A 24,833-nucleotide genomic window follows, 5' to 3' on the forward strand; every position below is an offset into this window, starting at 1 on the left:
CTCACACTCTGCACCCACGTTGCTCTTGAAATCTCCAGTGCCGCCGTGGCAGTATCCAGCAGCAGCTCTCAAAAAAGAAAGAGCAGCTGCGGAGAGAGACAAAGCTAAAGCAAACAGCTACAAGGCTAGACTCCCAGGGATCTGCCATTTATCTCAAGTAACCATGGCCCTCAATTCCCATCGCTCTTTTGTGTGCTTCCTCCTGTTCCTCTCCTCTCACTCAGGAAAGTCTTTTGGAGGAGCGAGGTTTCCTGAATCTTGTCTCCAACAGCAAATCAGTTTGTCATCCTGTGCCCAAGCAGTTTCAGCTCAGCCTTCCCAGGTGTCCTGTTTCTCATTTAGCTGTTTCGCATTCACATGATGGCACCTTCTCTTTGTATCCTGCAATTTAAAAAGAAAAAGTCAATTCTCAGTATGGATTCATGGTATTTAATGGGTTTGAGACGAAATGGCAGAATCAGCAGGTGCTGGGTGGGCAGCATCACTCGCCTGTCAGCAGGCAGACCTGTTCCCTGGTAAGTGACGCACACCACTTGTGTGGGAGCTTGGCAGAACAACCATAATGGCCTTTGGAAGAAAGGTCCTGACAGCGCACAGGGACTCAGCATTCGCCTTGGGTGAGATTCTTACACACTACAGCAAACAGAGCTGGTGTACCTGGCCTTCCCCCAATCCTCTTTATGCCACTGAACAGAAAACATGAACCCCTTTTATTCTAGTCTACATTTCAAAATTAACAAGAAGAGGAGAGAGCTCTCCATTCTCTGACTTGTCCTGTTCTCATACTAATGATGATGTGTCCAAGCCCTTGCCAGTGACTTCCTAGGCCCTCGGGATATGGCTGTCCCAAACCCAGCAGGATGCCTCGAATTCCTACCAGCTCTCTTGCCCTACAGCTCCCGATTTCCATGGTTCCCACCCCTCTCTACGAGGTCGCCCCACTTGTCCTGGGAACTCATCTTCTTCCAGGGCTCTCAAAACACTGTTCTGGAGAGGCATCGTCCCCCAGGCATGATGGAGCCGGGGGGCACAGGCTGCCCCCACACTGCACACCTAATTGCTGCCAATTGATTCAGTGGCAGTTGGAGAGGAAACATCTCCTGAAACCTTCCTCACCTTCCCTCATATGCCACTGACGAGGATGAAGTCAGTTTTAAATCACCAACAGCACGATGTAAATTTGTGTTGGTCTCAAATACGTGAAAGCTTCTTGTTATGAAGCTCTCTCACCTCCCGCTTTGTGTTTATGACAGCAGACTATTTCACCATATGTTGTTATTTTTCCAGGATAAAATGCTCAACAAAGCCAACAAACACCAAGCCATCTAAAATATAAACACCGGGGAAAGTAACTAGATTGCTTCTTGGTTTAAAACTAAAATAAAATCCCTGTGTAGTTTTCTCTCCCTTACCAGAAGTGTGACTGACCTACAGCAATAACACCCAGGTGTGCATTACTTGGGATACAGGCACATTTTTGGGGAGCACCTGCTGCCCCTCCCAGCACAGTGCAAGGACACCCTGAATGCCAGATGTTGCTCGCCAAGTCAGTCATTCCCAAAATGAGCTCTCTGTAAAAAGTTAAAAAGCCTTTTTTCTCTCAAAACCTTTCTTACTCACTCACCCACACTCCCACAGACATGTGCTCCGCCACATACAATCCCTCTAACCACCTGCTCAACTGGCACAGCTTACAACACCAGGAGGCACAAGCGCAACAATAACAAAAAGTACTACCAAAACAGTTCTTCATCCTTTCTCCATTCCTCCCATTTTTGAGCCTTTTTGTTACTATCATTCTGATAAAGAATATTAGAAGACTAGTTTGTCCATGAGTTTAAGACAGACATAAGGTTTTTATATAGTAAAGTCAGGGTTTTAACAACTAGCTCCACCAGAAAAGAAACTACTTGTGAGACAGATGCTTATTTTGCTCCACCAGAAAAGAAATTACTTGTGAGACAGATGCTTATTTTGTAATGTGTATTACTAAACAGAAAAAAATCCTTCTGAGTCAGGGAAAATATCAGTTCACAGATGAGGCCAAAAGTCCTACTCTAAAGACTACCCCCAGGCTGTTTTCCAAACTGCTTGTGCAGCTTGAAGCAGAGACCAAAAAACCCAAGCAGATTTTATATGAAGAGATATAATATTGCTAACTTTGTGACAGCAGATGGAAAAGAGTCAGTGCTCTTTACACAAGCCTTATAATGATCATTAAGTATTATCTCAAATAACTTGTATGCTATAAGCTCAACAGAGCACGGACTGGCTTGTGTAGTGCACAATGAAACCTTAGCCCCAATGAGGTCTTCAGAATAGCTGTAGACTGTAAATGTAAAGTATATTACAGAAATAATTTTCTACTGGAGAAACTGAGACACAGCAAATCTTATTGAAGGTCACACTACAAGGCAGCAGATGTATCAAGATTTAAAAAAAAAAAAAAAAAAAAAAATCTCTGTTCCCCAGACTCCAAATGGATTGAGTCTCCATTCCCAAATGGCCCTCTGTAATGACAGAGCTAGCTTTGGAAATCCAGCTCACTCAGCAACAATAAGCTGTGTTTTCTTCAATACAGACAACTGACCATCTTTCAGTTTTGTCTCTACATACTGTTAACTTTTTATTGGAAAAAGGACAAGGAAGAGAAGGGGAGAAATTACTGTCGGAAGATGTGAAAAACAGAATTCAGATAGTTTTTTCCTTTTTTTGTTACTGAAGTGGCAACTGATTTTGAATGCATGACTCTCTGGACTTGAGTGCAGGATATGGCCTGTAATTTCAGTTCAAGTCAAGTTCAGTCCCAGTGTATCAAGTGTATCAAGGCAGTGCCAGTGTATCAGCATAGTACCCAAAAACATGTGCCATCTTTCAAAAGCAACCAGGAAAATAACCTTTCCACCTCCACAATGAGCCTTTCCCATCCCACTAACTCTGCAAGGAAGGCCCGATGTTACCACCCTCGTGCTTGGCACTAGAGCCAAAGTTGCATTGAACTGCAGAGAGGCAGTAGCCAGCGGAAGCAGAATTCAGCAGGGCAGAGAGAGGTTAGATAGAAACATATAATAAATGCTGTATCTTTTTAATGAGGTGAATTCCCTGTAAGATACAATACATACACAGCTCCATGCATATCAGCTGCTATGAGAATTGGTCTTCAATCTACTCCTGTGCCACAAATTCATGCAAAACACTCCATTCAGGTTCCTACATACTCGATTTTGACAGAGAAGACTGAGAATTGCAAGTCAGTGTCTTCCCAAACAGCTCACATCCTTTTGCTTTTTAATCCCATTGGATAAAATAGAATAATTAGACTATCTTGGATTCAAAGATTCACTATCTTAACATATGTTAGACAAGAAGTTGTTTTTGCAGGAGAAAATAATGTAAAGAGAGACTTATAAGCTCAGGAGCCCATGTGTTGCCTGCAGAAATTTCCAAGCAAGTGTTTCCGGGGTAGAATTTGTAATCCAAACACCACGGTAATAGTAAGAAAACCAAGAGTATGCTGATTTATACAAAAGTCTGGCAAAGTACTGTACTACTTTTACAACTCTCTACCTCCAAAACATCAACCTGGAAACCACTTCTCTTCCCTGGTTACACACACTCACCTCTCCAATTTCATTTTCAGTGTTGAACTGAGTCTCTATTTTGCAAAGAGCTGTAGCTTCAGTTTCCTGGTTATCAGTTTAAAGATGAAAATCACAAGACAACTGGATTATTCTGTAGAACAAGGATGAAACCAGAGTTTAAGCTAGGCTGCCACACCTGCAGTGCCCAGCTGAGGGGCAAGAGGGAGAGGAACCCCCTTTGCTGGGCACTTCTGAATCACAGCAGTGTTTTGATAACAATGACTCCATTCAAGCCTCTAGCGAAGCTCCTGAACAAGCCCCCATTTGTTACATGGGTGAGCTCAAAAAACCCAAATTTTAAAAAAAGGCCTGTATCAGATTGCTGCTCAAGAATCTGTCAGCTCTGATCTCTCTAACAAGGCTTCACAGCCAGAGGGCATGCCAGCTGGCACAGTATGCATTTAGCTCTTTGGGGACCGCATCAGCTGGTTTAGGTTCAAATGAAAAGAAAAAAAAGCAACAAAACAAATATACCAACCAAAATTTATATTAAAAGGTGAGAGAACTGTCAGAAACCATCCATACCCAAAACACAAAGCCCAGAAAGATCTATACTGGAGAAAGAAAAGGGAAAAAAAAAAAACCAACCCACACTGAAAATCGCTCCCTCTTAAAGGAAAAGAAAATACCTGTGTCCTCTTTTGAGATCAAACTTCCTGGAATCTAACACCACAAAACCCCAAGTTTATAGATAAATTAAGGTCCATTCTGAACTCCTGCCAGGACTGCCTTGAGTGCGAATTGCAGGAGGCGGCAGTCAGAACGCACAGCAAGGATGAAGTGTTTCACTGGTGCAAGGACGCAGGCTCAGCAGGCTCCTGTCCTGCCAGAAAAGCATCGCTAGATCAGAGAGCATCAGCTGTAAGGCCAGCTATCTCACAAATCACCAGCATTAAGACAAATGCTTTATAAAACTTAGATGTTCTGTTTCCTAGTGATATACAGTGTTAATGTGAAACATAAACCGTTTTGTGAATTATCAGCTGCTAAGCCACATGGCAACTGATGTGATATGAAAGCAAGATAACAATCAGAATTGTGTGGTTTTAATGTCTGATCTCCAGATATTTCCAACACTTGGAAATTACGGTGGGGGATTAGTACAAATTCTCAAGATCAGCACTTATCCAAAACCAGTGACCAGAATACATGTATTTGGGGCTGCTGGTACATTCATGCCAAGGCACATGGAAGATAACGAGTGTCATTTGACACCTTTATCAAGAACTTCTGTCATACAAGCTCCTTCCTAGCCAAGCCACAGAAGATCTTACCACCCTAAAAACCAGTGTCACGAGTACATCTCCCCAGCCCTTTTTATTATTCATAATATAACCCCTCTTTCTGGAACGCACAGCGGCAGGATCTTGCCTTTGTCCACAACAGCTCTAATTCAGAGGTCTTTCTTCGGCACTTCCTGCGAGACAATTGTTTCCTTGGGCCCCAGAGGGACTGCAGTAATTGAGTTACACAGCAATCAGAGAAGGAATCTGATTGATTTTCCAACCCATTCCACTTTAATGGTGTCATCATGACACAAAATTCCTCGTTAGTCTGCTTGATTGCGAGACACTGCAGCCCCTCGGTTGTCTGTGGTGGTATCTGTATGCCAGGCCTCCAGGTACAGCCCCCCCCACCCCCCATGATGGTGGGGAACCTGGCAAGTAATGTCAGTAGAGCACAGTGAGCCACACAGCAAAAGAATGAGAACCTCAGGAGAATGAACACTGGTGGTATTCCACATCTTGGATAAAAAAAAATACTGTGGAAATTACAGCCACGTTGTAATGTAATTGTCAGCCAAGCTCATTTTTGGGCTCTGGGTGTGTGTTTCAGCTAGCACCCACTGCCAGTCAAATCCTGCGGTGAGAGACTGCCCAAGGAATACAAAACTCAGATCAAAGAGGCAAGAAACACTAACGGTGCCCATGCTGCTCCAACAGACAAGCTTGCAGCCTCCAGCCAGCGCTGTGCTCTGCTTCAGCAAGTCCCCGTGCAGGGATAGGCCTCTTTTGGTACAGACCTATGGTAAGCTGGAAAGCTGCCAGCTGGCCAGCAGGCTTGAAACGTGTCAGTCTGATATAAGAGGAGAAGACCTGTGCGACGAAGTAATAATTATTTTTATTTTTTTATTATCATCCCCAGACAGGTATGTAACTTCACACCTTCTGCAAGAGCAACAAACTGCAGTCCATGCTAAACAGATCTGCACGAACTCCTCTCAGCCCAGCCTGGTGGAAACCCAGCCACAGGCATGAATTTACGCTTGTGCCAGTGCAATGAAGTTTGAAGGCACCATAAAGGCACAGATCTTGGAGAGGCTGGCTCACACTGCCAGGCCAGCTCCACAGGGGGCCGCACAGGGATCCCATGACTCCTGCAAGGTTCTTGCTGTTGGGATACATGATATAGCCCCCTTCCACTGACAACCTAGTTAGCAGCAGATCTTTGTTCTCTTACTCCTTTACAGTACAAAAAAAGAAAAAACAGGTTTAGTCCTTCCCATGCCAATAACAGAGTCACAGCCCAGCACTAATTGCTAGCAATGTAAACCAATCCTTTCCTCTGAAAACGAAAAGGTCCTCCTTATAAGAGCTTCCAGGAAATCTGGTTTTCAGCTCCCTGCCTTCTCCCCATCATACTCCACTCACTGCTTAGGGTCATTACAACTGACCTGACTCATTTTCAAAAGCAAAGGAATTTCACTCTTACAGTGAGGCATTCCCTCAAGTTGAAAGTCAGCACCACAAGCCCCTACATGTTTCACTGTCTTGGCACAGGACAATTCTGGGAAGGGAAAACAGTTGTTGTCTTGTTTTTCAGCCTGCCTAAAGATCAGATGTGCAAATCAGGAACCTGAAGAATTGTTTAAAAAACAAACAAGCAAACAAAATTTCAGCCTTCAACAGTTGCTGATGCTACCTACTTAATAAAAATAATATGTAGCTTGGCAGCTGCACACCTTTGCTGGAATGAAAAGGAAAGACTACAAGTATTGTGGCAGTGGAAGTGCTCACAGAAGTCAGAGCTTTCCACCAGCTGAGGGGATGTAACTGCTCTGGGGGTGCACAGGTCTCTGTAATGCAACTGTTCATATGAGAGAAAGGAGGCACTTTCCTCAGAGATAACCCACTCCTTTATCTCATGTCCTACCAAACGTCCAACACCTAGGTATCAGGCCACCACAAGAACTGCACAATTTCATTCTGGCCTTACCCTTCCTTCTGTTTTGTGCCTTTCCTGACACATAGGTCTATGCACGCTCTGACCCTAACCCTTTTCCCAAACCGGGTGATAATGTGAGACACCAGCTCCTTTCTGCAGCCAGCCACTTGGAGCTGTGGGACTGAGAACTAGAGTTAGCGCAGGTTAGAGCCTGCCACACAAGGGCACTCCAAGTTGCTCTCCAATCCCACCCAGGTGGAAAGTAAGTATCTCAGTCATCCCAAATGGTGGGAACACACCATCTTCAGCCTCCTCCTTACATCAGTAATCAACTCGTATGCTCTATCATGGCAGAACATCTTCAACTCAACTGTGAGAACAGGAAATAAATGCAGTTCCTTCTGCATGAGATATGGACAAGGATCCAATTTCCATTCCCTCACGCACCCTGCTTATCACAATTCAGATAAATGATCCTGCTGCAGAAAGCAAAATGTCTTCTCTGCTGTCTTCTCCCAAGTAACTTAAGTGGGGAAATACAGTCAAATTGCGGCAAAACCACGACAACTCAGTGTCAGTCAGAGTTCAAGTGTCTTAATATAGAAATGTATATTATGAAAGTTTATCTGTAATTGCTATGAAAGCAGGCTAACCATTCTTCCTTTGAGCTATACTTTAAAAATTTCACCTCAACTAGCAAGCAGCTGATCTTCTATATTCAATTGCTTCCTCCTGTCAGGCAACACATAGGAGCTAATCTTCTTTTCCAATCTATTTTATCTAGGAGCATATGACAGTAGGGAACAGGTTTAATGCTGTTACACTGAAAGTTTGTCCAAACTGACACCAGAAGAAAGTTGTAAGTATGCTCTACCAAAGCATAAAACCTCAGGAAAGCTCTTGTGCTTACCTGTTCTTGTGTATTTGCACCAAGATTCACGGGGTCAGAATTTGCTGGGCTTGTAAAAGAACGTGTTCCTCGGCTGTGTACAGCAGGTCCCTCCTGCCTGCCTTCAGCTGAGGTCTTCTATTCACAAGACCTCCACCCAGTGTAAAGCTAATGGCATATCTCCCAGTCTTGTAGTTTCTAATAACCAGTTCTCTATTACTTTGGTGTGATTGAAATAAGTCTCCTGGACTCAGAAAACAAAATATTTGCATTTTTCCTGGCTTGGCTATTGCAAGACAGCTTTTATCACAGTGCAAACTCACTTCAGAAGAAGGGGGTAAAAGTGATACAAGCAAGCTATAAATCTGGCCTAGCAAAGGCAAAATGAGTGAAAACAAACAAAGGGAAGAAGAGTAGAATGGGTGGAAAAGGCATGACTTGAGGTCTGTGGAGATTACACACGCTGGCTGACACAGTGGTTTGGAAGCCTGGTTTTTGCAAGAGGGGAACAAATGCAAAGTGCTCTACTGCCCTCACTAAGCCTTCATGGCCACCTGTGCAACAAAAATCATTATCTGTTTTTTCACGTTATGGCAGAAATAGATCTCAAGGGGGTACTCTGTAAGGAAGACTGTCAGGGCCCTGCATATACCAACAGCCTCTGAATGCCCTGACCACCCTCCACCTACTGACCTGTGAGCTGTACCTGAGCTCAGGCCATGACCTGAATTATGTTACAAGTATGCTCTGCCTTGCTGACCTGACTTTGGACATGCCTGATGACTATGGACTCACCTGGTGATCACTGGACTCTAGGCTGAACCTGGTGGCCGTCACTGACGGCCTCTAGTTGTCCTGCTTGGGTATTGTTGCTGAGGATGCTGCCTGTGCTGGAGGAGGAGGTTGGATGGAGACCCCACGCATGGTGGATGAAGGCAACTCCAGCCTACTGGAGTCCTTAAGGCCTTGATGGACTCTGCAACAGCTTCACACACTAGTTAGTTTTCAATGCATGAAGGATGTGTAAGTGACAGCAGGATGGAGTCTGCTAGAGAAACAGGGTGATAGAGAGTTGTGGCTATTGTTAGACTTCCCCGTCTTAATGTGGGTTGAATTATTTCATTTTCTCTCAAATCATCTGTGTTTGTAATTGTTACAAAATCAGAGCAACACAGGCAATGTACACTTATTTCCACACCACAGTTTACACTATACCATGCTCACTATCATTTTTAAACAAGAATTTCAACATTGTACATTCTGTTCCCCCTTGTAGAAACTTTGTTTTTAGGCAATCACCACAGAGAAACAAAACTTATTATTTCAAAAGACATACATCTGAAATATATTAATTCATTTTAAACTGTACTGTAATTACATTCCACTAGTTCTTAATCTTCCTCCCATTTTATAGACTTAATTGCTGAAGTGGGTGCTACATTCTTACATTTTTAATTAGTCAACTGATTACAAGTAGAATTTTTTTCTACTACGAAGCTGCATCTTTAAAATACTCCTTCATGCAGAATAAGTCCAGGACCTCATTAACATCCTCATTAACAGTACAGACACACCCAGGAGCAAAACCTGCCATATTTGCAATCAAATGTACCCTCTGATAAAACTGAAGTTTTGTCAGGAAAGCTCAAGAATTTTGAGCAAAATGTAGATCTCCATTAGGGACTGCAGCTGAAGAAAAAAAGGATCTGGGTATTGAAAACTGCAAGGTGCCCCTTTATGAGTTTGAGAGACTAACTCAGCTATCTTGGAGACTTTTTTCCCAAAATTTACAGGTAGTAAAATTCCCAATAAAATGCATTCAACTACTGAAAATTGGATTAATTTTTCATTATTAACATGGAAACTATTCATGTTTTCAAGTAAGAAATTGTTTTTTCCATGAAGAAATTTAGTTTTAAAGTCCACTTTTAGTTTCTGATAATGGAAAAACATATGCTTAACCTTCAAGTCAAAGTTAATGGGGTTAGTCTTGTGTGCCATTTTGCAAGCTTGTGTAAGTATTTATAGGATTAAACAATTATGAAACTATTACTGCTTCACACGTAGTGGTAAGATACGAGGTCAGATATTATCAGAAGTGGGACTTAAGAAAATAGAAGTATTCAGAACACTGTTTATTATGAAACTTAGTCTAAAGCAACAGTAATGTTTTCAGGGTTTCTTCTTCTTTCTTAATAAATCTTCAACTTGGTTCAAATAAGTGAATTGAAAACAGAAAAGCCCAATAATGTTTTTTAAAAATCAATTATCAGATTGCCTTGTCTCAGTTGGAATGGAAAGAACAGAATTGCCAGAAAAGTTAAATTCTCTCTAGGTAGAAATGTGTGTCAGCCTGTATGGCGAGGTGTTCAGTCAGAAAGAGAACCCGCTTCTCTTGGTCTAGCCTGGTAGAAGGTATTCAGCCTATAAAATGCATTGCAAAAAACATGACAACTTGATCCACCACTTGCATACAACAACATAACCACTTACCAACACGTAGTTCTACTAATATGGTGCGTCTTGTGCATTTCTGCAATGTTTTTGTAGTAAGACTTGCTCCACAAACAAGAACACAAAAATGCTTTATAAACAGTAAGCACATACATCTCTGTGCATGCCTCTGTGAGCTTGTCCATGCTAGGAAATAACAGCCACAGCACCACTATTACCACTGTAGTGAAGCTGTGCAATGACAGTAATATTACTGAGCACCACCAGATTTGCCCAGAGCCCTGTGTTTTCTACGACCATTTCATGCAAGTTGATAAACACAGCTGAACTTTGCCTATATAGACAGGCTAGCTGATGGCACTTGCTGTAATACAGACACTAATTTTCCACAGCCTGCCTTAAGATAAAACATGGCTGCTCTTTAACAGCATACAGAAAATAGTGAACTAAGTGAAAAATTCTGCACTCAAAATTACTAATAATTGTATAAAGAGCTAATGTGTGCTAATGCTCAACAAAATAGTGGCAAATACACTCCTTTATCCTGCCATACGTACTATCTCACATCAAGAAACATGATCCAGAACAACAGATATAGGAAAGAAAGCATACAGAGAGACAATTAGTCAAGTAAACAACTTGGGAATGATTGCTGGAAGAAACAGGTTCGCAAGAGCAGAGAGAGGGAGGGAGGATTTGGCAGCAGAGACTGGGAGACTGTTCCAGGAATAGGAGGCAACATAAAACAAAATGCAAAGCTGAGAGTAGGAGGAAGAGATAAAGGGAGGAGCGCACGGGGAGTCAGAGGGGAGTAGGAGAAAATGACAGCTCACATTGCTTAAGGAGGCAGAAACATACCGCCTAAAGACAGAATTTGCCTGAGACAGTAGGTCTAGCCTGCCTACTTTTAAAAAACATAGATTCTTTAATAATCAAAAGAAGCAGGGTCTAAAAGGCTTAACAGCTCATCTTCAAAGACAAGTTCCAGCAGAAATACACTAGCATGCTTACAGCTTATGTATGTAATGCTGACAGAGGAGGGCTCATACAGTCTGCAAGTCTAAAATTCACCATGTCTTGCAATATTCTGGACACATCACAGCATTATTTCATCCATATCCTAACTAAAGCCACTGCTGGTTTGGTTGTGAAAATCTAATATGCTTGCAGTACTGTCTAACTGCACTCATCCCTTCCCTTTGTCCAGACAGAAGCATTCGGGAGCAAAAGAAGGCAAGGACTGCATTAGGCAGGAGAGTTGCCGCAACTACATTCTTACAGTGCTTTCTGCCCTTTCAATTGTAAACCGTGTTCCTTACAGAGACAAAAGTCATATTAGCTAGCTGACAGTGTACGTTACCTACATTAAAGAATACCCACAATAAAACATAAATGCTGCTATTTCATCATTAATGTTAAAATCTCAAGTACAAATGTGCTAATTGATCTGTGAGGTAACAGACACTTTATAGTTTTCAGATCACTCAACACTAAAATCTTGTGCACAGATGTGATGGGAAAGAAACAACCGCATTTAGAGCATTCAAGTAATTCAAACTCGACTTTGCAGCAACACTATAACTAAATAATTAATGCTTTTTAGGAGCCCCAGATTAGATTAACACTATACTTCCAGACAAGATTTTTTCTTCTTTTTCTACTCAAAATTGCTGCAAAGGGGAGAGCAAAGGCAGTCTGGATATCCAAACTCTGAATTTTCTTATCTTCTTCACTGTAGCCAAAACACAAGAATTAAATAATTTTTAGCTAGACAGCAACTTTGAAGAGCTATAATTATGTTACTAAAAAATACACTGTGATAAACATCTTTTAAAATTTTAGACATTAATTTTAAAGTTAAATACACAAATTAATTTCAACTCTAATTATTTGGTCTACTTAACTCTCACATAATTAATTTGGTAGCTGGAATATAAAGATTACAGCTTTTTGGAAGACATGCTCTGTTTTCTTATACAACAAAGAAATGAAACCTCTACTTGAACTGTAAAATTCAGTCTTCATTATGAATCTGGGTTAGTGTTTCTACAATAATTTGAAACACTTTGACTTTGTCCTCACTCTCCCGTGAAGCGCTAAGTGGCTTGCAGGACATCTGTGATCGCAAGTGTTAACAGAAAGTGCATTCAAAGGACCAGCTGACATCTTGGTACCTGCAGCAAGAATCCTGCCCCAGTGCTTTTATGCTTATTTTCGCCCATATTCCCCTTTGCCTGCCTGTATTTTCCCAACCAATTTATTTGACACGACCAGGCAGCATTGCGAGGCAGCTGCCTGCCACTGGATGCAACCCAGCCTCCTCTGCGCTCTCCAGGTGCTGGCTTTGCTGCCTGACTCCTCTCTCAGCTGAGGGGGGCACGGGCAAACGTGCAAATTCACCAGCATCCCCCCACCCTGGCCAGGAGAGCAGACCTGCACATCCTTCTCCTCCTCAGCCACACAGGGCTGCCAGTCTGACAAATGCATTGGTCATTCCAACTCCAGGAAACCCGCTTACGTGGCTCTCAGTTTCAACCCCTGGTGGCCCTCTGCTCAGTGGGGCAGTCCCTTGGCAGCAGTGCCAACAGATAACTCTACCCAAGCAGTGCCAAGGGGCATGTGTAGGGATTATCAAGCCATATGCTACCCTCATTCAGCTCCTCTAGAGTTAAGACAGGGTGACTGTTTTCTAACTCATTCCTGCACATGTAAACTGAGGACCCAATTTTGTCCTCTCATCCAGGCACCGATTTTCCAGAGCATTCAGAGAGGAAGACTCCACAGCTGAGCCACAAGCGAGGGCTTCATGTTCAGAAGACCAACATTGGGAACTGCCAGGGAAATTTCAGTACCCTTTTTGGCTTCCTTCTCTCCTCACACAGTTACAGAAGGTGCAGAAGGAAGAGCAACATTATCACAGGAGATGAGACAGGGTGGGATATTAAAATCTTCAACTTCCCCTTTGTGCACTGGTCCACAAGCATCAGAAATAGGTTCAAAGACCATCTTTGAGACAGTGAGAGCTCTTCACGTACCCTCTGGGAGGGAGCTAGACATCATCCTAAAAGCTAGAGAATTTGAGAGTAAGACTGAGTTCAGTCCTTTATTCCACTTTTAACTTGATGCAGTTACACATTTCCCAAACCCCATCTGTAAAATGAGAGTCACGTTACACAAAGATGCAGAGCACCGATGCCTCAGCAGCACTTTGTGAATGTATCAGAATGCACTGGTATCCTGATGTTACCTGGGTAAAACACGAACTTCAAAACAGCGATAAGGGTGGGATTGCCACCGCTTGCTGCTCTACTGCAAACACTCCAGAGAATGAGATTTGAGACAGACAGAAGCTGAAAAATCCTCTAGCAGTTCTCAATTAGCAGACGGATCGTAACTCGCCTTGGTTTGCTGACAGCATAGAGGTTGCTCCATGGAAGGGGTGAAAATTCTCTTCCCCTCCACTGCATTTGCCAGGCTCTCATACATTTCTTTTTCTTCACTGCTGCTATCTGCATCAAACAGGGGAACCACACTCCTGCAGCAAGGGCCACCTCAGAGGTTAAACTACTGGCAATGGCATTTAATTTATGGGGAAGGGGGAAAAGAGTGAATTTATTTTAGGTCAAATTGCTTACATGAAGAATCACCTTGGACTCTGCAAATGCTAGGAATACAAATAAGAGGAGATATTTGAGTCCTCTACTTTTTTAGAGAGGTCCACTTTTCCTCATGATCCTAAACAGACTAATGTCAATCAACCAATTTAATGTACGTAGGCTGAACCAACATCATGAATCCTACCCCCAACTACCCTACCACCTCAGAAGAGATACCTTAACTTCTATCCCCCGCTCCTTATAGAAATCCAAACCAGAACAACTGTACATGTATCAGTGGGAGACACTGGAGGTCTGCATTATGTGCTCTCCCACATTCCCCTGCCCCAAGAAAAACATTTGGCCTTTACACAAATATATTCTGCACTTGAATTTTCAGTATAAAAATGGTTACTTACTCTGAAATGAAGCACACAATATGGAGCGGCCACTAAGCACCACAGAAAGGCTGAAAAGCTACAACACACTAAAGCATAGATAGGTGAACTTCTCCATTTGGTCTTTTTCAGTTCCAAAAAGGAGGGTCTCTGCATAACCTCAGCTCATATATAGGGGTATGAAAAAGCAAGATTATGCTTCCTTTGTTGTACGATACCTAACTTTACAACCTTTTGTTCAGAAGAAGGCATCACACTGGATTGAAAGCAGCTTTTGAAATGGTAAGCAACAAAAACAAATCCCTTTGAGGAATATTTTGCATTAAAGATGGCTTCGAATTTGCAGTGAAAGATTCCAGCACCAGCCATATTCTGAGAACAATGTGTGCTCTCTCTCCGCCAGCCCCTGGGTCTGGCTTGCTGGCTCTATAGTGAGTTTGTTATTGCCCTAAGGGAGTATTAGATAATGAAGAGCTCCAAGTTTGCCTTTCGCTTCATGCCTGGGCTCATCCTAATGTGTGTAAGCAGGCTTAGTTTGCAGACTTTCCTTCTCAACCTCTTCCCCCTCCTATTTTCCAGCAACGCAGCAACATTTTTTATAAATGAGCACTACCAATTGCCTCTCTTGAAACAAGCTTATTGAATCCATCACCTTCTTCAGAGTGTTTCAGCGACTAAAACGAGGTTCCCAGCTTTCAAACACACCTGAGTGCTTTTACTGCACTAGGTGACTCCATCATGAAGCATCAGAAAACAGGCACCCCACAGAGTGATAACTACTCAAGTACCTGCTCCAGTCCAGCTCTGTGCTACAGGTGGCACTTCATCCTGCTAGAAGAAAACTTCAGCAGGGTCCAGGTGTGTGGAATGAGGTATGACAACAGAGACACATCTATACACACCGAACTGGTAACACCAGGCTGAACGGGAGCTTGTGCAACCGGACCTGAATTGTGGTTTCAGGCAAATGGCTGCATCCACGCACGAAATGCCTCTGACATGCTTTAACATTTTACTAAGCACATAAAATGGTTGTTTCATGATGAAGGACAGCAGTGGGATTAATGACTTTTCGTTATATTTCATCTAAAATGAACAGACTTGATACATCATTTCCGGATGGTTTAAAACAATGGATAATGTTTTTATTGAAAGATCATTTGTATTTTTTTAGTAATTTCTTTCAAATCATCGAAGCAGAAGAGCCACATAGGAGGTTGTCTGACAATTCCAGCAGTGAGGTAAGACCCAAGACTCCTGGAGTTAGCAGCAGGTCAACCTTTGACAGGTTACTTCAGCTCTGTGTTGGTTACACACTCCTGTCAACATATACCTTTTCATTATCTCTTTAGGATTCTTGAATTGAATGGCCTATAGAAAGGCCAGATCCTAATACAATATGGAAAAAATTTCACTGCAATTTTAGCTAACCTGAAACATATGACATCACTTAAGCAGAGACCACCACCCTTCCTCATCCTTTATGAGCTGAAGCTAGGGAGTGAAGAGGGAGGGTAGAGAAGGGAATTCAAAATTGCGTCTCCTCTTCCATATAGCCACATTGTAGAGGGAAGGTTTTAAACAGCAGGAGCTACATCGACACAGTTACTTACAAAGCAGCCTAACCACCTGACTACACTCGTTACTGTAAGAGGAAAAAACAAAGACCTTTAAGAGAAGAGGCCCTGCAAGAAGTTTCTGGTCTGTGCTCCAGGCCAAGCTCTTGCTTCCTACATCTGCAGTGTTTGGCCACATTGCAGAAGCATCAGTACTATCAGCATGAACTTGACTAGTTAATTAAAAAACATTTTTAAAGGCCCAGATTCTGTTTCCTGTGCCTTGACCAGGAGAATGGCAGCTACACCTCAGCTCGACGACCAAGAAATTTCTTAATGACCAGAAAATCCTCAGTGTTCTAAGTGAATCTTATTTCCCAAGGAACTAAAAAATAAAAATCAAACACATTGTTAACCAAAGGGCCATCTTTTACTAGTTTGTGGTGAAAGGAAAAAGAATATCTATAAAAATTTCCATTTCTAAGCTTTCAAGTTGCTAAATATTAACTTAGCACAACTAGCTTTGCTCAAGATGCAAATGAGAATTTAGATTGCTGTGTGACAAACCACTAGAAAATGTGGTTGCATTAGTCCTCAGGGAACATACAAGACATCATCTGATTTTTAAAGTGTTCTATGTGTAATGGCTCTAATCTTTACAATGATTTCACCAGTTACCAATATTGCAGATATCTGTTCATCTTCCAGTCAGGTACCCAAGACATAAAGTGACTACGAAAGGGTCAAGGGAGTATCTATTTATAGTGCAGCGTGAGCAGTAGCCTAGGCAAAGGCGTGGAGCTATAACCAGCTTCCTTGTACTATTCAAGTGCATTCATGAGCCACCAGCTCCTCACAGGCCAGATTTCATCCTCCTCCAGCACATTTCAGAACCTGAATTTAACCCAGCAGCAAGGTTAGATGCAGAGACACCCTATCAGGGAGGGAAAGGGAGAGCAGAGGGAGGAGGAGGAGAAGGAACTAACAAAGAGCTTAATGAGCACGGAACATAGCAGGCATATCGGTGCGAGATACAAGCCCTGCCAACTCCACTTAGTGCACTGCCTAATACAGTCACTGAAGAGCAGCTCCTCCATCCTCCTCTCAAAGCACTGTCCTTGCAGATGATGACTGGTTAACAAGCAGTCAAATAACAAGGCATGACAGAAAACAATGTTTTCTTGTAACAACCTACGTAACAATTAGATAAGGAATAGCAAAGATGAGCACAAAGATTCAAATTCCTACCTTTAAAAGTGAAATCCTCAAGTGAAGTTACTCTCTCAAAAGGAGTCTGACAGTCATCAACCCAAGGAAAGACATGGAGCCAAAGGGAAAGCAAGAAAGCCTGAGAGCTGCTCTTCACAAAAATCAGATATAAAGTGAGCTGGCCTTTCTGGAGAAGGGCAGCTGGGCTGCACAGTTGGTAGATGGCTGAACCATTATTAGTAGCAGTGCCTGCCTTCCCTTCACTCAGTGTTGCCAAAATCTCTCAGATCATTTTGTGAACCTAAGGATGCTGGAATTTTAAGCGCGGACAAATGGAAAAATGTAAATAAATTCATGCTAAAAAAGAGCACATCACTGCTGAGCATAAGCACCATTAACCACTAGCTGGTATATCACACTGCAGCTACAGGTGGGTGGTGGGCAAAGCACAGTCCCACATAAACAGTCCAAAAGCACAGCCCTCTTCTCCCCAGAAACTATCTTGCCTTGCAGCTCCTCTCTGAAAAGCTTCCATGTCGCTCCCTGAAATCCCAGGAACAATGAGAGGAAAGTAAGGAAGATGGTGTGCAGAGGAAGGCAGAGAAGTATGGTCCAGTACTCAGATTATCATGCATGGCACACGGCAGATTTGAGATGCTCCTTCAGGGTGGGGATACAGCTCCATTCCTTCCTCCTCTTACACACTGTGCATCTAATCATGGCAGGGCGTTGAACTCCATTTGCACGGCAGACAATGGGATCTGGCAGCAGTTCAAAGGCATTTCTAGCGAAGTGACTGAACGAGCTCACTGCCGGCGCAGGCAGACGGGGATGCAGATCACCCCGCTCTCCTCCCCTTCGCTCCTCAGGCTGCAGGGGCAGGTGCTGCACCACGGGCAGCCAGTTCTCCTTTTGTTCCAGTGGCAAGAGGATCAAGGAGGAAACCAAAATGGTACTGCCAGGGAGAACAGCAGCACCTAAACCCACATCAATAAGGTAGAGGGAGGCGGGGAGCAGGGGGGGGCAGAGGGGAGAGAGGGGGAGAGAGAGAAGAGAGAGGCAGGCAGGCAGAGGGAGGGCAAGCGGGCAGGCAAGGGAGGGGAGGGGAGGAAGGGAGCTCACAGACAGCAGTGCCTGGCACCCTGACAGCTTGCTGCCGGAGTTCGTCTTCTGAAGCTGTCACAGGTTTATGGATGCCTCCAGACTGACAAGCTGACAAGATGAGGGAAACTACACTCAGCAAATGTATTCAGCAGCAGTAAATTGCTTCTCCTGCCCTGATGCGGCTTGCAGTTTCACTCGGTGAACTCATCTCATTATTGGGCGGGGGGGGAGCAAACCAACCCAACAGCACTCCAGCTAAGTATACTCGGACACTATTATTGGAATCTGCAGACTGGAATAAATCTGCAGAGGGACACAGAAAAATCACCTTCTTGAGCACCACTAATAAAAAATTAACATGTTAAAAGAACAAATACATAAATCTGAGATTATATTCTGTCCCTATCTAAGCATGTTTGGTCGCAGCGGTGGCAGGAGAGCTAAACTCTCTTTATACCCCTGAAAGAGTGGCACAAGAGGGGCTCTCTACTTTAAAACGTAATAGAAAACAGTGTCCTAGAGGAGCGGAGAGGCAGGCAGGAAAGGAGGCGCTTCTGACCATAGCAGCATACTCTGCTCTTTGAAGATGCAATGCCCTAGGTATGCTCAAAGTTGTATCATTTCCCAGTCAGGGTTTGGGAGAAGAGGGTTTTCAGACAGGATGACACACTAGCACACATCTCTAGAGGAGTTATTTTAACAGGAGCTGACAGCGCACAGCAAACACTTCTGTACTAAGACAGTGAAAACTTAATGCAATGGAACATTACAGGGTATTAGAGAGCGCTCTGAAAGAGGCCTGAATCTCAGTGATTCAGGTGCTATCTGTTATAAGGCGAACAAAGCACCTTCTTAAAATTTTATCGTGACAATAACAAGCTAAAAACTAAAATCACAGACAAAGGTCAATTATCAGGCTCTTGGGGTTACCTACTACAACTTAACTTGCTTTCGCAGAATGTCTAGCTTCTCACAGTTAAATTGACCAGGTAGCTGCAGTAAGGTCTGTCTCAAAGACATTTTCTACTGTCTTATTGCTCCGGCAGGACAGGAACAAGCCCCAGAAGCTAAGACAGAAAAAGTTTTAAATTGTTTATTATGAGTGGATGATTTTCCTTTTGAATTAACAATAAGACTAATTCAGAATGGGCATACTATTATGTATTCTTTCTGTCCTGTAACGGCACAATGATTTGCTCAGTGCTGTTTAATCCTAGAAGATACATTACAAAAACATAGCAAATTATTTATTCATTTATTTAATATGAAAACTGAAAAAAGCACTGAAGTCTTTCAGAAAGAAAAGCACACAGACATTAAGTTATTATTGCTAAGCGGTGAATAAAAGACGCGGTGCTGAGAGATAAGGATTACACACATGAAACTAGTGCTGCTGTCCTAATCAATCAACAAAAGTTAAATGGAGGTTGAGTACCTTTGAAAAATGTGGTTTCCACATCTAACAGAGGAGACAACTCTCTATTCTGCCTTGTTTAAAAAAATCCTCACATACATGTCATGCTACAATGCAGCACTGCAAGTTTGCAAGCCTCTTTGTGAACTGCAGATGGATGACGCTGACAAAAATTTTCACTTATACATAACCTAAAACCATTTAAATTTTTAGCTTCCAGCTCCCATCTATGCCAGTAAACAAATCCCTTCCATTCAAGCTGCAGTATGCAAAAAGCAGATGTTGGAAATCTCTCGATACTCCACTAATCACAAAGATGACACAAAATCCTGACTCCACACAACAAAGAACTGATTTTTAGAATAACCAAGATTTTCATGACGAGTTTTCACCGTACACTTAATGCATTTTTCTCCAGTCTCCAGTGTTTTCTAGAGATTCAGGTTTATTGGACACTTGCTGGTAGTCTTTTCAAATTTATTCACTTAGAAAATGTTAGAGAGAAGAATTACTGCTGCTCCATGTATATGAAGACAATTAACTTTTGCTCACTGTCTGAAGTCACAACTTCAGTCTCTCTCTCAAAGGCTAGATTTCCTCTCCTCCATCCTCCCTACCCAAACCTCCTGCACTTTCCCACTCCCCGCCAACTCCCAGAACTATTCCACACTGTCCCCCAGATCAATGGCAAGCCGAGAAAAATTTAGCTCAATTGCTGTTAAGCATCACTTAGAGGCAAGTACATCAACTCTGTCCTCATGCTAGCAGGTAGTTACAGTGAGATTTCAGTGACATTTTCCTAAACAGTCAGTCCTAACTACCCTGGCATGATGCAAACTGTAGTTTTGCTCAGTATCACTTTGTGGTGACTGTCTCCAAAGAGCCCTGGAAATAAAGGGGGAAATGCTGGTTGTTGCTACCAGTTAAGAGACAGTCTCTGCTGCTGCACATTGTAAGTACAGCCTCCCCTTCCCAGACAGCTTCCCTGGTCATGAAGACTGGGATAACCATGTAGGTCTCTATATAACATTCCCTGTGCTGGCCTATGATATACAATAAGGCCTTTTTGACACCATTACATGATCTTTGCATTCACTACTCAATGCATTTTAATCATCATAGTGAGAGCAGAGGCACAGCTGCAGAACTATACGGCACCAGAGCAGATGTTTGCCACCGGGATCAGCAGACTATTTCTGAGGGTTCCAAGGAAAGGTTACCAAGGAAATCAAGCCAATCATCAGTAGCTTTAAATTCACTGTAAAGGTGTCAATATCTTTATTAGACAATTTTGGTAGATCTGTGAATTAAAACAGATTTTAAAAGTAACTTTTGTTAGAGTAATGCTCAGGAAAATGAAAGCAAACTCAAAATGTCTAGTCATGATTCAGATAAGTGTCTCTCTTCTGTCACTGGCTGAAATCACGTGCCCGCTGCAGCATTTCTGGACAAGCCTGAATCTTTCCTCTACGTCTAATACTCATAATCTGGAAAACCCATCTGAAAACCGGAACCAACTATTCGGAGAAAGAGAGGGACCTTTCAGAGTCTCTATACCTAAAATAAGAATGGTGGTTGTTACAAAAATATTAACAGTATTTGCAGTATTTCCTCCTTACCAGGGTCATATTGTGTAATGGCATAATTTCCAGGATGTTGGTTAGACCCAAACCTCTTGCCGTGCTTCCTATCAGTAGCTTAAAACGGTATATATATCAAGGTAAATATGTTTGAAATAAGTGGCCTTAGTCTGTAAATAAGCCAATCTTGAAAAGTTAAATAAAAAAGGAGCAAAATCCCACTGTCCAAGCAAATCTGCTAACAGACCCATATTGAAATCCTGGCTTCATACCCCAAAAGACACTCGATAATCCTCTCTGATGTCTCTCATTTATTGGGCTATACTACAAGGTGTTTACTCGGACCTTTACGACGACTTTAAATGGCTAGGCAAAACACATTTTTCATGCCCTGCCATGTCAAAAGGACATACGCTTTTCTGTTACACATTTTTCAAAACACCTCAGGTTTAGGATGCTATTTACACTGATTGCACTGGAGAAACAGATGGGGCCTAAATGGTTCTGGAACTACCAAGACATAGCAAGACATGTGTTTGTTTAGGTTACATTCTTTGAAAAATTTTCTTGATCAAGCCTTATTTGTAAGCCACCATGGCATGATAGCATTGCTAGCGCTATCCCTGAACAACTCTTAACCTCCAGACAGAAACACATAACAAATCTAGCGTGGTTTACAGTAATGTGCCAAACAAGAATTTCTCACCCAGTTCTTCAGTCTCACACACACCCCAGTCTCCTCTGTGCACAGATCTTGTCCCCTAGGGCTCTGCCCACCATTTCACTGATTCACTTTACCACATTTTACAGGTAGAGACAACACACAGGATATGCTGTAGCCAGACCCATAAATCTTGAAACTCTCACTGGAGCCAGTGAAGACCAAACATGTTTGTGTGTAAATTTCACTGGAAAAATACTAGCAAAGATAGATCACTATTGAGGTACTTTAATACTGCACTAAGTACCTGAAAAAAAATTAGATTCCTTTTGAGTTCCTCCATCCCTCCTCACCCAAATATTGATAAAGAATCTAGGTTACCTTACCTTTTCTCAAAAAGATACTTGGACACAAAGCAGATTTTCTGGGGATCACTGAGGGAGGAGGGAAAACTTCTCATTCTCTTTAGCAGCCACAGAAGGGACAGGAGAAGATTTAAGGATGCATTTAACCCAGCTAATATCTGTTTGTTGACAGAGGAACACCTTCCTGTCCTGAATTTCCCCTTTAACTGAGGTTATCAGAGATCCACTCCATAGCACAAGGAAGACTACAATTAAACCCAACAATAGCTTATGGGCATAACAAGCCATGTGAACATTGCCAGAATTGAGGCAGGGATGGGGGCTGAGAAAGGAGATGGACCCTGCAGACTTGTGTAGGTACAATCTGTTCAACTCCAATAAGCTCATTTTATTTGCACAGATTTTGGTAAATTTCTAGCTGGCTTGAATGTTTATGTTGTCTCTGGTGAAATCTACCCTACCTGAAATTCAATCGAAGACAGCTATGTCATATTATCCTTTTTTTGGCCTGCCACTGAAATAGAAAACAAGAGTGGTTCTTGAGAAGGTCTAGATGTAGTTGACGTTGGGATTGGGGGGGGAACAAACAAAAACCAGTAAAAGGTTTGTATTCCTCAAAACATACCTCTCTTACATCAGGAGACAAGTGAGCCATCATCCACCCTGTTTGGAATGAAGTGCCTATCTGAGGGATGACAAGAATTTCTGGGGCCAGAATAAGCATGTGAGGTAAAACCCTTTTCTTTCTCTTCAGTGAAACAAAGGGGCTTTGTTATAGGTACCAGTTACATCATTAAAACTTGTGAGAGATGACAGCATACAGAGCAAGCAACTTTTCATCTGTCCCACTAAGGAGCTGGAGGTGTCAGGACCCTGAGGGCACCATCAGCCCTTAACAGCACAAACCAGTCTCATGTGGGACCTCCACGCACCCCCTCTGCCTGTGGTCCAGCATCCCCGTTTAAGCTCAGGCCTGGGCCTTTGCTCTTTGCCTGAACTTTCCGGTAGGTGTACCTGTCTGCAGCCCTGCCTCTGGCCCCATCTCCTGGACTGACTCAGGCTGTAGGTAGCTTGTCTCCTAGAAAGACCCTTGTATATACGCTGTAGCTTGTACCCAGTCCTGTCTTTGGCCCAGTCTCCTGGGTGGACTTTGGACCCATGCTGTAGCTTTGTCTCCAGTCCTGTCTTTTAAACTCCTGGATGGAGCCTCATTGCTCCGTTTTGCCTGGGACTGTCAATAGACTCTGTTACTAGCATGTGGCTCTGCCTGCCATGCTCAGACCCTGTGGGACTGTGCCCCATCGGTGAGGGCACTGCCTGCACTGGGGTCACCCTTGCCTCCTGGCTTGCCTCAGCTCCCGGCCCTTGCTGTGCCCTGACAAGAGGCTGGTGCATAGTGGTTGCAGGAACAGATTTAAAAATCAATGGAAACAATATTCATCTCTTGTAACTGTTGACTGAACAGGTCCTTTCTGGGAAGCCCTCCAAGCTGTCCATAATCAGAACCTAAGTTGATTTCCAAGCCTTTAAGCATGGCCTTAGGATAGACCTTGGCAGTTTGGTGAGGGCCTTGGATCAACAGCTTTAATGCCAGATACAGTAAATATAATCTGAGAGACTAACAGAGTTTTGTAATATATAAGCACATGAATAATTTTGTGGAATAAGGTGAAAGAAAGGAAGAACATATGTTTGCATTTATAGGAGAAAACTTAATGGTAATGTGTTACTTTTCCTCTTCCACGTTAAAGTAGAAAAAAAGCTCTTGATGTATTGAACACAGCATTCCCCAACCATAAGATTATATTCATTTAAAATGCACGGCGAGAAGGGTGAAAAAGGCCAGAGTTAAGCCATTCAATTGACAAACAGATGATACATCCAGAAGAGAGGAACATGCCCCTGCCAGAGCACCCTAAGTCGCGCCCTTCTGCTTTGTAATTAATTTTTTCTCTTTGTTCAGCTGTGCTCACATTTCTTATTTCTCAGAAGATCTCCAAACCCCACTTGGGGATAAAGTAAGCTTATATGGAGGAAAGGATAATGAGGTTAGTAGGTGTTGCTATGCAGGTTGCTAGCCTTACATAGTCTTTACACTTAATAGTGCCTACAATTTGAGACAGTTATTTCATTTTTGTATTCATCTTTAATACTCAACAGGCTCATCTTCAGCAACAGCCAATCCTTAAAAATGATGTAAATAGTAACTGGCAAAAATCCACCACTAACTTGCCAGTTCTCTTGAACTTCAGTCCAATAAACTAATTAAAATGTTTAAGATCAAATCCTGTCCAAGCACTAGAATTCATCTCTGTTGCGTAAATGTGGCATGATGTCAAGAAGACACACCATCTAAGTAAACCAGCATACTTCTGGAGATGTTTCAATGACAGGACCTCACTGATATGATTAGATCAATTCCACACGTTTCAGAGGAACTGGTTACTATAACCTGCCCCAGAAAAGGAGATGAAGAACTGGCGACTGCAAAGAAATACCTGGTACACAAGTTCTTATTAGAACCAACTGACAGAACAAAATAGACACAGTTAGGAACCAGAAAAAGATAAAATATAATGGAAGAGAAAAGGAGTTATTTGTCCCTCTACTTCTGCTACAACTGAATAGAGCTGAGATATCTCACAGGAAAAAAAAAGTTTCTTGAAAAGTAATCTGCAGGCATTTTGTGGCTTGCTCTCTTATTTTTTCTGTAATTTAACTGTGGGATAGTATTGGCACAGATATCTCATTGCAGGAAACACTAAAACATTATTAACCAATAAGTAAGTATTGCTAAGGAT

General features: G+C 42.6%; 1 long non-coding RNA gene across 1 annotated transcript in view; it reads right to left on the minus strand.

Annotated features, from left to right (window-relative positions):
- The window catches only part of LOC127017793 (uncharacterized), a 113,175-nt gene continuing 88,342 nt past the window's right edge, over positions 1–24,833 (minus strand). The window contains exon 4 of the long non-coding RNA XR_007766649.1: positions 1–381. This is a non-coding gene — a long non-coding RNA (uncharacterized LOC127017793). The remainder of the gene's footprint in view (positions 382–24,833) is intronic.

Source organism: Gymnogyps californianus, chromosome 6, assembly GCF_018139145.2.
Source record: "Gymnogyps californianus isolate 813 chromosome 6, ASM1813914v2, whole genome shotgun sequence".
In the NCBI taxonomy this organism is placed as follows: Eukaryota; Metazoa; Chordata; class Aves; order Accipitriformes; family Cathartidae; genus Gymnogyps; species Gymnogyps californianus.